This window comes from Marmota monax, unplaced genomic scaffold (genome assembly GCF_021218885.2).
Source record: "Marmota monax isolate L192 unplaced genomic scaffold, Marmota_monax_Labrador192_F-V1.1 WCK01_AAM20220418_F8-fsc00002, whole genome shotgun sequence".
Lineage (NCBI taxonomy): Eukaryota > Metazoa > Chordata > Mammalia > Rodentia > Sciuridae > Marmota > Marmota monax.
The window spans coordinates 7907712-7924116 of NW_026693571.1; the positions used below are offsets into that span (position 1 = coordinate 7907712).

The 16405-nt window shown below is 39.8% G+C and overlaps 1 pseudogene; it reads right to left on the reverse strand.

Moving 5' to 3' along the window:
* Positions 1-14864: 14864 nt before the first annotated feature.
* Positions 14865-15231, reverse strand: LOC124102763 (large ribosomal subunit protein eL33-like; annotated as a pseudogene).
* Positions 15232-16405: the final 1174 nt, after the last annotated feature.

Consider the following 16405-nt stretch of genomic DNA (forward strand, 5'->3'; position numbering starts at 1 on the left):
CTGGGCATGGTGGCACGTGGCTGTAATCCAAGTTCTTGGGAGGCTGAGGCAGGAGGATTGCAAGTTTGAGGCCAGTCTCAGTTATTCAGCAAGACTTGTCTCAAAATAAAATAGAAACAGAAGGGCTGTGAATGCTGCTCAGAGGTAGCCTGTTCCTGGGTTCAATCCCCAGTACCAAAATAAATAAATAAGTAAGTAAGTTTAAAAGGCTGGGAGTGTAGCTCAGTGGTATAGAGCTAGGTCTTAGGTTCAATCCTCAGGGGTGTAAAAAAGAAAAAAAAAAAGACACTGATGGAACTTTATTTGGATTGACTTTTGCAAAACCCTAATCATTCAGACACATAGACAAGCTTACACTTGAATGCTATGACTTAGAACCTGTTAGACAAAGTTGTTTTAACTGGATGTGAATCCATGCAAAACATTAGCTCCATGAAAATGCTTTCCCCTAAATACACATGACAGAAATGAGACTAAGAAGGAGCAGTGTTGGTAGGACAGGATTGCCCCTTTGAATAGAACTGTTCAAGCATGCAAATCTCAGGAAGAATCCCAACGGTTTTTGATTTTGAAATAAATCTTCTTTCTGACTTTTAGTCTCTTCTGCCTCAGTACAACGGAGATTGTTTCTAACCGTTTTGCAAATTCAAAAAAAATTCCCTACTCCCTAATTATCCTATTGTCACAAAGCAAAAATGCCAACTTCATTTTCCTTTTAGCTATTTTTTAAATATGTAATTCTTTATGTTTCCATTATACTCAAAGAATAGATTTCTACGTGAATAATCTCAAAAGCAAGAGAATTAAAAGAACAATAACTTAGCAAACATACTAATTCTTGGAGGGAGGAGGAGGATTTCCAATTCTTTTGAGGGGGTAGGCTTTAAAATTGTTTTAATTTTTCTAGAGAAACATCATGGGAAAGAACAAAGTGTTTCATAATCTACGGTATGTTTAAAAGCCCTTGCTGTCATAGTTGAATGTTTGAAAACAGTTTTACTTTAAGAAACACATCTCTAAGAGCCAAGGGGAGCTCTGGATAATTGATCGGTAGTTTTTGTTTGGCTCTGGAGAGGATTTCCAATTCTGAAGATAGTAGTTTTCTGTCTTTAGCTCAGCTTGCCCACTTTGACTTTTGCCTGGACCTGTGGGGCAGCAGAGGGAGCAGGGACGCCTGGCTCCAGTTAGCACTCCTGCTGCCAGGCTGTGACATCAGGCAGCACCAACAGAAGATTTTGCCAAGGCTGGCAGCACTGTACTAGCTGGTCATTACCGACTGCATTGTCTGGTGGGCAGCCTCAGCATGGCATGGAGGGCCTTTGGCAGGCCAGAGCCAGCTGTGGAGCAGCAACACAATAGCATCACCTTTGTGGGACTTGTCTGACTCAAGGCCATGACCTCAGGGATGCAAAGACAGGAAGGGACATTAGAGGAGGAAGTAGTGACACTATGCAATAGACAAGAGTGATGTGTATGGGGGGCACATACTTGCATATTCCTAGATACGACTGGAGGACTTTGAAAGGACCTAAAAGAATCCAGACTGAGGGTAGTATAAAGGATACTGTTTGGGATGCAGCATAGACTGAAGAAAGAGTCTTGAGTTCAAATTCTGACTCTACTGCTTATCAGCAATGTTTGCAACTTGTTTCATCTCTTGGTTCCCTCATTGGCAGTATTGATTTCATCAAGTTTTTGAGAAGATCTCTCTGCACCACAGGGGACTATCACGATTTTGCCTCATTAGGATAATGCTACAGCTAACTGTACTAGTGAATCAGAATTTGAAATTCTAGTGATCAAGAGCCTTCGTGCTGGATGCAGTGGCACATACCTGTAATCCCAGCAACTCAGGAGGCTGAGGCAGGAGGATTACAAATTCAAGACCAGCCTCAACAACTTAGTGAGGCCCTAAGCAACTTATCAAGACCTTGTCCCAAAATAAAAATTTCAAAGGGCTGAGGATGTAGTTCATCCATTAAGTGCCATTTGGTTCAATCCCCAGTACCCCCGCCCCCCCCAAAAAAAAATTTTCTTTTCTAAGTACACTCTCCTGCTCCAAACAGTTTTACTTAAAAAGAAAAAATATAGTGCATTATGTTTTACTTAAATTTATTTTAATTTGGGCATTGCAAAAACTTTGTGTGCTATATCTATAACAGAAGCTTTGTTTTCAATAATTCCTTTTATTTCTGTCTCCTCTTATCTTTTGCTTCTCACTGGTAAGGGCACAAAGATTATTATTATCTGGATATGTGCCTCTGTTCATGTCCAGATCCATATCTGTATCCACATCTCTGCCTGTTGTGTTTCTACCTCTTCTCACACTGTGATAGATTGCTGGCAAGATGGTCGTGCCAATTCTCCTGTAGTCTACACGCACCACTTAGCTTCTCCATTCTCTTAACATGGCTGCCTTTTGACTTGCCTTGATTGACAGAATGAAGCAGAAGTTACGTGTCTGGTGGAGGTGCACACCTGTAATCCCAGCTACTCAGGAGGCTGAGGCAGGAGGATTGCAAATTTGAAGCCAGCCTGGGAATTTAGTAAGACCCTGTTTCGAAATAAAAAGAACTGGTGACACACCTCGGTAGTAGAGTGCTCTTGGGTTCAACTTCCAGTACTAAAACAAATTAAAAATATAATATTGTGCAGCTTTAAAGACTAGATCTTAAAAGGCCTTGAAGGGGTAGGACTTTCAGAGGAGCTGAGAGAGAAGTTTAGCACATACTTACTCCACCAAACAATGATAAAACTGGAAAAAAATTTTCAAAAACAACAATTTTAAGATTCTGGGTGTTGACCAAAAATTTGAAAAGCACTTATTTAAGAAGAACTATTAATCCTCAATTGGGCGTTGTAGCACCCACCTATAATACCAGAGCTAGGGAGAATGAGGCAGGAGGATACTAAGTTTGAGGCCAGCCTCAGCAACTTAGTAAGATCCTATCTCAAAATATCAAATAAAAAGGGCCCAGATGTAACTCAGTGGTAGAGTGCCTCTGTGTTTAATCTCTAGTACCATAAACAAAAAAGAGAAGAAAAGAAAATCTACTGGGCCTCTATACTGTGGGAGTCCATGGATTCTTACAACTTTTAAGTTGGGTTGCTGTCTTTCTGCACCCCATTCCATCAGCTCCACTGCACTGAACTCTCAGGCAGGGGCAGGCAACAAGGACAGGCAACCTCAGGGTCTGCCTGGGAAGAACAGAATGCAGGAAAACATGCCCAAAGACACTGATGAAAATTTTAATGATCTCTGTGGCAAATGAGTAGGGAAGGCCAACATTGCAGTTACCAGGAGGTCATGCTTGTTGGACAAGTAAGAGATCACAGATTAGGGAGAAATTTAAAAAAGGAGATTTGGGAAATGAATGAGGCAACCTTAGAGGACCTTGATACACTCCCACAGATCCCTAGGGTTCAAGAAGTTTGCCTGCATACAAAAGCCACACAAACCCATAGGAGAGGCTGCGATTTAACTGTCATTGGCTGTCAGGTCTTGTGCATGCAGAAAGTGAAATCTGAGGCAGAATTCTAAACTCCTTGAAGTTTAAAAGCAATCAACAAGCCCTTGAGCCAGTGGCAAAGGGTAGAATCCTTACTGATTTCAAGCTGTTCAAGCAAAGCATCTGATTAATCCTGGCATAACTACTGAGATACACTGATTCAGGAAAGATCCTAGGAAGCACGTTTAAAAAAAGAACTAAGCAGGTGTCAACGGCCACACACTCCAAAGGAGACAGACTTAAACAATCATCCAGGGAAATCACTAGACAAAGAGCAGATAACGTTTCCTACGTGGAGAAAATACAAACCAAAGGCTGATATAATACACTCTCCAAAATGTCCAATTTTCAAAAAAACTTATGAAACAATGAAACAACAACAACAACAACAACAATAATAATAAAAGCATGACCCTTGCAGGAGAAAATTATAGTTAATAGAAACCACCTTGAAGGGACCAGATGCTGGATAAAATCTTTTAAAAAAAACCATTATAAATAATAATTTAAAGCTAGTGAAAAACTGTGATTAAAGAATTAAAGGAAGTTTGTATTGCTGTGGTCAGAATGTTTTCTCCATAAAATTGCTTTATTGAAACCCAATCAGAAATGTGATAGTATTATAAGATGAGGCCTTTAGGAGGTGATTAGATTATGAAGGGAAGGAAGGGTCTTCGTAAACAGGATTAGTCCCTGTATGAAATAGGTCCCAGAGAGCTGTGTGGTCCCTTGCACCATGTAAGGACACAGCAAGAAGTCCAAAGTCTGAAACCCTGAAGACAGCCATAACCTGAATCTGACTACACTGGCATCCTGATCTTGAACTTCCAGCCTCCAGAACCATGAAAAGTACATTTCTGTTGTTTTAAGCTATGGCGTTTTGTTATAGTGGCACAGACAGACTAAGATGTGAAGAACTCATCAAGTAGAGAACATCAATAAAAATAAAGGACTAGGGATAGTGGCGCAGGCCTATAATCCCAGGGGCTTGGGAGGCTGAGGCAGGATTGGGAGTTCAAAGCCAGTCTCAGCAATTTAGTGAGGCCCTAAGCAACTCAGCAAGACCCTGTCTCAAAATAAAAATTAAAAATGGATGAGGATGTGGCTCAGTGGTTAAGTGCCCCTGGGTTCAATCTGTAGAACCAAAAGCAAAACCAAAAATATATAGAATAATGAAATAGAATGAAAAAACTAGAGATACATAAATCCACATACATATAGATAATTAATGTTATAAGACCAAAGTACTTCATAAGGATAGTTTCTCTTCTCTCCCTTTCCTTCCCTCTTTCTTCCTTCATCTCTTTCTTTCTTTCTGTCAACAAGTAATGCTGAAATAACTGGATAGAAGATACCAGTTTTATGAAAGAAAACGAATCTTGACTCACTTAAACACTATGCCAAAAATTAATTTAAATTGATCAAAAACTTAAATAAAAATTAAAAAGTAGAATTTCTAGAAGAAAATATTTGGGGCAAAAAGTTCTTAGGACACACAAAAAGTTATTATATATAAAATAAAAAGTTGATGAATTTTATTTAAAAATCTGCTTTTCAAAATATAATAAAGCAAGGTATACATAGGAGAAATAAGATACAATTTAGCTACTTTATTTAGGAAATCTGAGGATGAGAATATCCTATAATACAGCAATTCTATTCTAGAAAAACTCTTGGGAGTTTGTATGAGTTAAAAGTCAACTTAAAAGATATAGCTCAAGGGAAAAAAATTTAGCCAAATTTCTCACATTTTCTGTGTTTACAACTATATAAGTACAATGAAAGCTGATTTCAGAGTAGGGACTGGAAGACTTTGTTTTATACAAGATTCCATTGAATTAAATAAATAGTATTTATTATTGATTTATTTTCTTAAAAAATAGATCAAAACAGAGGCAAAGTAAATTATCTTTAAAGCTAAGGATCTGGAATCAGTACTTCCTTATAAAGGTGATAATCTATAATTTAAATTTATCATTTTAACAAAAATTTTCAGTTTTAAAGCACGCCTGGTATTTCTTCAGATTATACTAGTACTTAAGGGAAACAAAATGATTTAGATAGTCCCATGGAGATTTTTGGGTAGTGGGATTTATTCTATGTACTCAAAGTAGGTTTTTCATTAACAAAATTGATTGGGGGAGGGAGGCGACACTCAGTTATTTTCAATCTGAAAGAATGCCAACAGGAAGCTTCTGTAGCATTAGAGGATTCTGTCTCTGAGCCTAGACTAGACTGGTGGGTTTTAAAAGAATATTTTATTTGAAGGGGTGAAAACCTTTCTCAAGTACACAAATAAATTCTGTGCACCCTCAATACCCAAAACAAGAAGTAGAGCTATGTGGAGGCCCATGGCTAAGCTTACTTAGACTTGTCCATGAAAAATGGCTCTAGAGGAACTTCAGAAAATTCTTGGGCTGCACAGAGTACATTTTGGAAGCCCATGAACTGAAAAATAGCTCCAGAGCCCCTCCAGCACTGCAGAATCCACAGAATTTACTGCAGAATCCACACAATTTAGGAAAGAACTTGTATCCCACCCTCCCAACCCTACCCTTTGCTTAAAAAACAAAAACAAAAAACCCCACAACATTGGTAATGGAATCTTCCTATTTCTTCCCAGTCCTCCTCTCAATTTTCTGACCTTCTGTCACTACTTTTCCGGGCCCATAACTTTGAATTTCTGGGGGTCTTTAAGTATGTCTTAGACAAAATCTTATTGGTCTGTATGTGAGGGTGTGTTGTGTGGTTTTTCTCAACTGGCACTCAAAGTCTCCTTCTTTGACTTTCCCCGCTTCTAACTTCCAATTTATAATGTGCATGACTCAACTAGACTTTGAAAGGAATGGTGAAATAAGCTAATGGCTTAAAGATGCCCTACTTTCCTCGTGTGCACGTTAGCCTGACATGGGTGCCTGAACGGGGAGACACTTTCTTTCATGCTCTACTGAGCACAGAGGTCAGCAAGGGCCCTCAGGATTAGTCTGTCCCTGATTACTCCTGCCTTGGGCCCTAGGCCATTATGGATATTTTATGACTACCCTTGCAGTGTACCTTGTACCATCTCTTCTGCTAGAACTTGCTGTCAGAAAAAGAGATCTTGGTGGAAGAGCAGACATACCCAATGTGAAAACCATGTCAGTCTTTCCAAGGGCAAAATGACCTGGTTTGTCCTTGTTACATAAACGGCTTCAGTTTAGTTAGGAAGTTCTTGAAACCCTCGTCATGGGGATGCACATCAGTGATACAGTTTGGATTACTGAAAGGGAACAGGCCCTTAATTTTCTTATGGGATAGAGTCCCTCATGTCAGCTGTGTTAAGCAGTGGGGTTCCCTGGGATTAAATGAAGTGAAGATGACCAAGAAGCCCAGTAACACCACTATTAAGAACACTTCACCCTATGATGCATGCAGCATGTTGAAAATACTGCTCATTTTTGCCTATTTACATATATACATATACATATATGTGCTTTATTAATAGGCTTTATTTCATTTATTTTATTTTTATTAGTAGGCTATATTTATTTACTTTGGGTACTGAAGATTAAACCCAGAGGGGCTTTACTGCTGAGCCACATCCCCAGCCCTGTTTAAGTTTCTTAGGTCCTAACTTGCTGAGGCCGACCTTAAACTCCGTGATCCTTCTGTCTCACCCTCCTGTGCCACCACACCCAGCAGTAGGTTTTATTTTTGAGCAGTGTTAGATTTGTAGGAAAAATAGTAGAAAGTACAAAGAGAGGGATCTGAGGGAATAAGTACGTCGGCTTCCTGACCCTTTCTCATGTGAGTCTCCTACCCGCGGTCCTCATGACCATGATATCTGGAAGCAATGATGCAGTCCCTAATGATGAGCCTTCCAGGGCACAGAGCAGGTGGAGGAGGGTGGAGAATGAATCCAGAGAGGCATGGGGAAGTTCTCTCGTACACTGTGGAGATCTGGATGAGGCAAGAACATTCTCCTCGTTCCATTTGACTACCTTATATTTGAGATAATAGCACATTCATCCTCCTCATTACTTCTTGGAAAGACTTTTTTATTTGTTCTTTTTAGTCATACATGACAGTAGAATATATTTTGACACACATACATGGAGTATAACTTCCCAGTCTTGTAGTTGTACATGATGTGCAGTTACACTGGTTGTTTATTCATAAATGAACACAGGAAAGTTATGTCCAATTCATTCTACTGTCTTTCCTATTCCCATGCCCCTTTTCTTTCTCCAAATCCCCCATGTTCAATGCACTTCCCTGAAGCCCAGGCTACTGTGAGTCAGCATCTGCCTATCAGAGAGAACATTTGGCCTTCGGTTTTTTAGAATTGGCTTATTTCACTCTGCACGATATTTTCTGGTTCCATCCATTTGCCAGTAGGCAAATGCCATAGTTTCATTGTTCTTTATGGCTGAGTAATATTCCATTGTGTATATGTACCACATTTTCTTTATCCCTTCATCTACTGAAGGGCATCTAGGTTGGTTCCATAGCTTAGCTATTGTGAATTGAGCTGCTATGAACAATGATGTGTCACTAGAGTATGCTGATTTTAAGTCCTTTGGGTATATGCCAAACAGTGGGATAACAGGGTCAAATGGTGGTTCCAGTCCAAGTTTTCCGAGGAATCTCCATGCTGCTTTTGGAAAGACTTTTTAACAAGGTTTGTTTGTTTTGTTAAGCAAATATTACTATAAAGTAGAAGACCCAAGATCACTGCACTTGGAAGAAGTAATAGGCCACCAGTGATCAACTGGCCATTTTTCAGCTCTTACTAGCTCAGTCTCTGAGCTGGCTGCAGGAGCCTCGCTCCCTCCCTATGGTGCTAGGGAAACCTTGCAGAGAACACAGTTCAGTAAGGGGCTGCCCGAATCAGGACAGTGCAGTCACGGTCTCCTCAGGAGTGATTATCTCTGCAAATATACCTCCATGCCTCCATCCCCAGTTCTAGGGTGGGATGGAACTTAAGTTCTGGAAAAAATCAAAATCAGGACTTCAGCAGGAAAGGCCGGGAGACTGCTGGGCAGACCATCAATACATCTTACAACTGTCAGAGGAAAGGCAAGTTATTCTAAGGACAAACAGCCCGTGGGGAAAAGGCAGAGCTGCAAGCAGGGACGGTCCTGACTTCGCAAGGAATCATTTCTGAAGGAGCCTCCTTCAAGCCACACAGCGGACTGCAGCCTTTGTACACCTGCACGGTCAGCTGCAGATCTTGAGTATGAAAGATAATGACATCGATTTGTGCAGGGAATAGAATAACTGAGATCCAAAACCCACCAGCACACATGTGCCATTTTGCCTTTTAATCAATCTAATTCTCATATCATAAGAACTAGTTTCACCAGTGGATATTAGAATGCGTGCTAGAGGCCAGGTGTGGTGATGCATGCCTATAATCTCAGGGACTTGGGAGGCTGAGGCAGGAGGAACGCCAGCTCCAGACCAACCTAGACAACTTAGAGAGACCCTGTCTCAAAATGAAAAGGGCTGGGGGTGTAGCTCAGTGGTAGAGCACCTCTGGGTTGCAAAACTAGGATAAATTGTTCACTCTGAAATGGGAACATGACACCACATTTCTGGTGGTCCTCCATCCCCCTACGTCAGAATTATTTGTGGAGCAATAATATATATATATATATATATATATATATATATATATATATATGATGGAAATATCAAAAACACAAAAACAAAGCATGATACAATTGAAATGTATCCATATTTGTTTGACTTTGTATGTTTCTACGTTGTGTGAGTCTTTTGATGGAAATTAAAAAGAAATGTTGGGTGTTGCACACCTGTAATCCCAGCCATTCAGAAGGCTGAGGCAGAAGGATCACGAGTTCAAAGCCAGCCTCAGCAATTTAGCAAGGCCCTGTCTGTAAATAAAATATTAAAAAGGGCTGGGGATGTGACTCAGTGGTGAAGTGCCTCTGGGTTTAATCCCTGGTACCAAAAAAAAAAAAATTTCCTCTGCAAACATTGTACAGAATGGTAGTGGTTCTCAGTTCTGGTTGTACATCAGAGTCACCTTTGTTAAACCTTGAAAATTCTGGGTGCCTGGATATCATCTCAGGCCTAAAGAATAGGAATCTACAAAGATAGACAGGCTTGTGGAGAAGTTTTTGTTTGATTTGTACTGCTCCACAAATAATTCTGACGTAGGGGGATGGGGGACCACCAGAAATGTGGTGTCATGTTCCCATTTCAGAGTGAATAATTTATCCTAGTTTTGCTTCCTGACATGGTTGGGTCCACACATCCTGGGATCCTGGCTGCTCTGCTTATCTCCTAGGAGACCTCAGATAAATAAGTTAATCTCTTCAAGACTCAGTTACCTCATCTCTAAAGTCATGGTAATAGTGAGACTGACCTCATCCCGTATCAGGAGAAATCAGTGAGATAATACAAATAGAGCATCCAGCACAGAACATGGCCCCTGGTAAACATTCAAGGAGAGGTTAATATTAACCAGCTATGCAACCACATGCTGCTCTTCACATATTTATAGCAAAATAATAATAGTCATATGAACATATTTCTTATGATGTTAAGTTCCACAATAATGTGGAAATAAATTTTACAAATTCAGAAGGTTTTTTTCTTACATATTTTTATATTTGTTAACTCAAAAGCAATGCTTGTGATGGAGACATCAGCTTAGTGAAATGATAATATGGTGAGCATGACATAAAAGAGAATAAAATATGTCGTCCACTTTACACTTGGGTTCATTCTAAATACTGGAAAGTTCTTTTTTTGATCTCAAAGTAGTGATGCAATTTATTAACTAGCAGTGAATGAATGAAGAACTTTTATGACAATTTTCATTTATGATTACAGCAGAAGTCTGAATTGTTTGCTTTTGTGTTCTGAGTTGATACTGTTATTTTTCTCTCTCTCTCCCTCTTTTTTTGTACCGGGGATTGAAAGCAGGGGCTCATTACCACTGAACTACATCCAAGCCCTCTTTATTGTTTTTATTTTGAAACAGGGTCTTGCTAAGTTTTTTAGGGACTCACTAAGTTGCTGATGCTGGTCTTGAACTTGCAATTCTCCTGCTTCGGCCTCCCAAGCCACTGAGATTACAGATGCATGCCACCATGCCCCACAAAGTAGGAGTCATGATGCAAATGTGATTTTCCTAAGAAGTTTGGTGTTAGTTATGAAAAGCAAAATGTGGTCAATTTCTTTTCTACAGAATTCTGTTTCAAATTCTTCTTAAACACCTTAATACTAAGCTCCGCATTTCTACCTGTACCACAGCTCTGACCCGGCTGTAGAAGAAAACCTCAAGGACAGGATAGTACAGCAAGGCTATTAGAATCATTGTATTTCTGAACCTGAAAACATGGAAGAGTCTGAGCTGGGACCTGAGGCCATGGGGACAAGCTGTTCTAAAAGAGCTGTGCCCTTTGATAAAGGAAGGACTAACTTCTAGTCACTCCAAAAGGAGAAAGCTGGCGGATAAATACCCAAATTCACCTCTGTCTTCTCTCCTCCAGTCAAACCTAATTTGTCAGCTTCCTGGAATAAGCACAGAATTGTGTAGAGTGGATCTGGAAGAACAAAGCAAGGCTACAGAGCAAATTCATAGTTATGGAATGCTTGCTGCTTTGAGACATTCTGCTAAAAGAGGGGAAGACATCATTTCACATTCTAAGATACAGATCCTGCCCCCATGGATCTTGTGGAGTAGAGGTAGGATACACCATATACATTAATAACTAAAATGCAAACAGACATCTCTAGGAATGATTCAGATGAAATGGCATGGGATTATCAGAGAAAAGAGGGAGGAGCTAGGTGATGGTGAGCAATGGATGAACAAAGACTTCTCTGGGAAAACAGATTGGGAATTTATATTGGGATTTAGAAGCTAGGTAGAATTGGGGTATATGGAGATAGAATTTTAGGCAGAGAAACTAGTATGGAAGTGAGAATTCTGAGGTCAGAGATTCAAAGAAGCCAAGGTGTGAGAAGGGAAATATTGATAATTAAAGGTATAAATGTAGGCTATGTCTTGGGCCACAGTTCCGTATTGTTAACTTCTAGAAGACAGGAGGTGAATTCATCTTAAACATGGTGATTGGATTGTAACGCTTCTATAAGGAAAGACAGACTCATTTAAATTTTTTTAACATAATCTACTAAGCAAAATGGACAACTTTAACCCAGAACTATTTTCTCACCGAATTTACATGGAGGGAGACTTTTGCATTACCAAAGTATTTGCTGACTACATTTTTTTAAAAAAAAATTAGATTAAATGAAGAGTAATACTAAACTCTTCTGTGAAACTGAACAATATTATATGGTACCATGAAGGAAAACCTGGGTTATAAATTTGATCTTCAGTTGGAGCAAATTTTGTTGTACCCTAATTACCTCTCAAAACATCAGAGTAAAATCTACGTAGTTAGATAAAGGGGGCAAAAACAGCATGAATGATTTTTTTCTTTTTTACTTTGGTGGGGTTGTGAGGGATGGGTATGGTATAGCAAATTGTAGTGGAAACAATCTTAGCTTTGGATCAAAAGCCACAAGGCCTTAAATTCCAGTCCCATCAATGTGTGGTCTGGGGCAGTGCCAGGAGCTGGCAGAAAACACCATATTTCATAAGCCAACCATTGATGAATGTGGCCTTGTCTTTATGTGGCAAAAAAGTTAACCCCTTCTTAAGCTGGTGTCACAATTCCAGCAGCAAAGTAGATTTTACTAGTTTGTGCATTTGCATATTTTCATTAGACAAATGCTTGAGTCACATCTCTAAATGTGCTTGGACATGATTTTTCTCAGCATAGATCCCATCATTCTAAATGAGGTTTGTACTTCCCAAGTTTGCTGAAGTTCTCTGGCTTATGCCAAAGTGTGAAACACAGCAAAACAAAACCAATTTCCAAGTATGAGATAAAATCCGAGGTTAGCAGTCTTGAATGGCCAGGGAGGTCCCAGTACTCAATTTTTGTGCATGTAAGCCTTTTTGGCCTGGGTGTGCACCACAATTGATATTTTCTTAAGCTGCCAGTCTAATTAGTTTGTTAGCTCCCCTTTTCCTAAAAGCTGAATGCCGAAGGTTGGGAAAAAGGTCACCCTGTGCCTGCATCAGAGGAAGCTGCTGAGCAAAACAAGCCTCCCTAGGGATTGGCAGACCTGGCTAAATGAAATTTTAAAATTAGGGGGGAATAAAGGCCGTGCATTCAAATCAATAAAGTAATTGCACACCTTTTAACATCAGTGCATTCATAAATTAGTTTGCAGTTTATTTTTATTTAAAACAATAAGGATAAATTCTAGAAACAGAAAGTTGCTTTTAACAGTTTGCTACTAAGCTAATCTTTCTGCCAAATAAGTAAGTATTTTAGAAATAGAGGGCTGGGGGGATGTAGTTCAGTGGTAGAGTGCTTGCTTAGCATATGTGAGGGCATGAGTTCAATCTTCAGTATTGCAAAAATAAATAAATAAACAAACAAATAAATAAATAATAAAAGAGTAGTTAGCATTTCTCAATTTACAAAGAGAAGAATAGATTTCAAAAAATAGCTTCTCAAAATGTTCAATTTGGGTCTGAAAAGCTTTGAGAGAGTAATGATGAGGACAAGGATGCTAGCTAACATTTCTTGATCATGGATTTTGTTTAATCATTCTAGTGTCCCCCTAAGGTATTTATTATCATCCCTGTCTTATTGATAGGAAAGAAGGTTTATGAACATTAAAGTAACCTGTAAAAGTCATGGCTGAAAGAGTGGGAGCCAGAGTTATGACTCAGGTCACCCAGACAGACTGCATACTCTGTTCTCAATTGAGAGGTGATGCCTGGGCCAAATCTGTTCCAGATAATCCTGGCTCTCTAAGAAACTCTGCATTTTGCAGCACTGTTCCTTAAACTTTTATTGCCAGCACTTCTTTTCAAGAGATGTTACTACTAAATTACAATGGTACTATTTTCCAAGAGCTGGAAGAAGCATGAGCTAATCGAGTGTTCCTCTGTTGCACATTCTGCACAACCCAGGCAAGAGCAGACTCTCCAAAGCATGACTGCTTTGTACCAAGTAGTTACAGAGAGTGCCTTGCTTGTGATTCCCAATAGACAGACCACTTCCCTGCTGAGAGTGATTAGGTCAGGAAATATGTTTGCAAAGGAGTCCTGCATGTGAGGAGGGCAGCTGTGGACACTCTGGCATTTTCTATAGTTAGTTCATAGTCAACTGTCGGCTCAAATGACTTCTCGTTCTTGAACAGGGGTGCCAGCTGGCAGGTTCAGCAGCTCATTTTGCTTCCCATTTGCTCCCTCATTTTCAGCATCTCATCTGGTTTCTTCCTTCTGGGTTCCTAGAAGGGGGTCATTGTCACTGACCTATAAAGTGGCTCTGCCTAAAGCACGCCTCATCTTCTAGTCCAGCAGAGTATTGTAAGATCTGAAACTTTTCCAAACTCTAAATCACTTATTATTAGTTCTTCAGACAATGTGTATATATAACCAGAGTCTGAACAGCAAGGCAGCCTGGAAAACGGAGTGCCGCAGTAAGTAGTGAGTACTCACGCCTGGGCTCTGTCCATCTGATAGTCATTTACCTACTTTGGCTTCTGCTGCTTCATTCGAAAGACAAGGGATGAGCAGAACACCATAGCTCTCCCGTATTATAGGAAAGTCCTAGCATTACCATATTAGTAATAATAACAATACCAAATATTTTTTGAGCACTTACCTTTTTCCAGACACTGCTAAGTGCATTTTTTCCTTATCTCATTTAATCTTCACAAGAACCTTTTATGGTAGGTATTAACATTAGCATTATCCTACTTTTCAATTAGGGAAAATGAAGTCGAGGGAGGTTGAATAACTTGCTAATATTACTCAATAGTAAGTGGTTTCCATTAATGTTCCAGGCATGATTTGGTTTGATTGTGTTTCTCAGAGTTCATGTGTTAGAAATTTAATCCCCAATGCAGCAATATTGAGAGCCCCCATGAATGGATTACTGCTGCTATCTCTGGAGTGAATTCCTGATAAGTTCTTTCCCCTCTGCATTTTCTCTGATCCAGGTGATGCCTTCTCATCCTGTCAAATACAGCAGGAAGGCCCTCAAGAAATGCAGTCCCTCACCTTGGACCTCCCAGCTGTCAGACCCATGAGTCAGATCAACTTCTAATACATATGCATTACCCAGGCTCTGATATTATGTTAAGGCAGCACTAAATGAATAAATCACGAGTCAGATTTTTATCTCCCTAGCCCCCTCATTTCCCTTGAAGGTAGGCAAGACCATCTAAATTTCTGTAGTTGGTGAAAGGTAAACTTAATTTTTTTTTTTTACAAGAGCACAAGTCCATCTTTATTTGTTCTCCATTAGTTTAAATCCTTGAGGGGTACAGCATCACGTGGGTTCTGTGTCCAATGGCCTTAGTAGGAAGGTTGCTTCATAATTTGGCCCAAACCATGCCATTGTTTCCGTGGCACGAGTTACCTTTCCCCAGATGACTCTGGTTTTGTTTGGTTTGCCACCCGGAGTCATTGTGTTGTTTTGCTTTGAACACACACACATATCTATTGCCCAAGCAGAACTCAGTTTCATCTCTGGCATAAACACCTTCAATTTTTAGAAGAGCTGTGTGCTCCCTTTGGTTTCGGAGACTCCGCTTATAGCCAGCAAAAATGGCTTTGCACCACAGCCTTCCAGACATATCTGCCTTTTGAAGTCCTGTTCCCAGCAGGCCTCCACAGGCCAAGATGGCGGAAACAGCAGTGATATGTCATTCTGAGTAGGCGTTTGAAAAGTCTATGTGTGACATTTGCCCCAGTTCTTTTTTCAGCCACCATAAGTGTTTCAGATACTGATGTCAGCTTTGTCAGCTTGAGTTCTGGAATGGGGACAATGCAGGGTAGAGACCCCAGCCAATCTACCTTGGACATGCAGTGTGCACAAGAAGTAAATCTTTGCCTGTTTGGTGGTGTTTTATTACTGCAGCATGACTTTGGACACCAGGTACTACTGACTCTAAACCCCAAAAAAACAACCTCTGTTGTGGACTAAATTGTGTCATTCTCTTCTCTAGGTTTCATCTGTTGAAGCCCTAATCCCAAGTAACTCAGAATATGACTGTATTTGGAGACAGGGAGATTAAATTAAAACAAGACAGTTAGGGTAGGCCCTAATCCAATCTGACTAATACCCTTATACAAAGAGGAAATTTGGTCAGACAAAGAGACACCAAGGGTCACCTTCACAGAGGAAAGGCCAAAGGCCTTTGCAAGCCAAGGAGAGAAGCCTCATGAAAAAAATAGACCTGCTAATACCTTGATCTTGAACTTCTCTGCTCCAAAACTATGAGAAGATAAATTTTCTGTTGTTTAAGTCACCCTTTCCGTGGTATTCCATTATGGAACCTGTAGCAAACTAATGTAACCACTATCCATTTCCTTCTAGAAAAGATATCACTTATTAGCCAGGCAAAGTTATGCCCTCTTGCAGTCCCAACTACAAAGGAGGCTGGGCAGGAGGCTTGTAACTTTGAGGCCAGCTTGGGTAACTTAGCCAGACCCTGTCTCAAAATAAAAAAGTCTAGTGATGTAGTTTGGTGGTAGAGCACAGCTGGGTTAAATGCCTGTATCCATCTCCATAAATAAATAAATAAATAAAAAACAAAGATATCACTAATTACTGAGTCATTAAGACCCTAAAATATAGATTTCAAATGTAACTCACACTATGATCTATAGACTTTTCTATAAACTTTTTTTTTTTTAATAAGAGATTTACCCAGAAACTTTACCAAGTACTGCTAACTTTATCTGGTATCAGATACTATTACCACATCTCTGCATATGAGTCTCTTTTTTTTTTCCTTTTCTTTTCTTTTTACAGAACTAGAGTTTGAACCTGAGGGTACTGTAC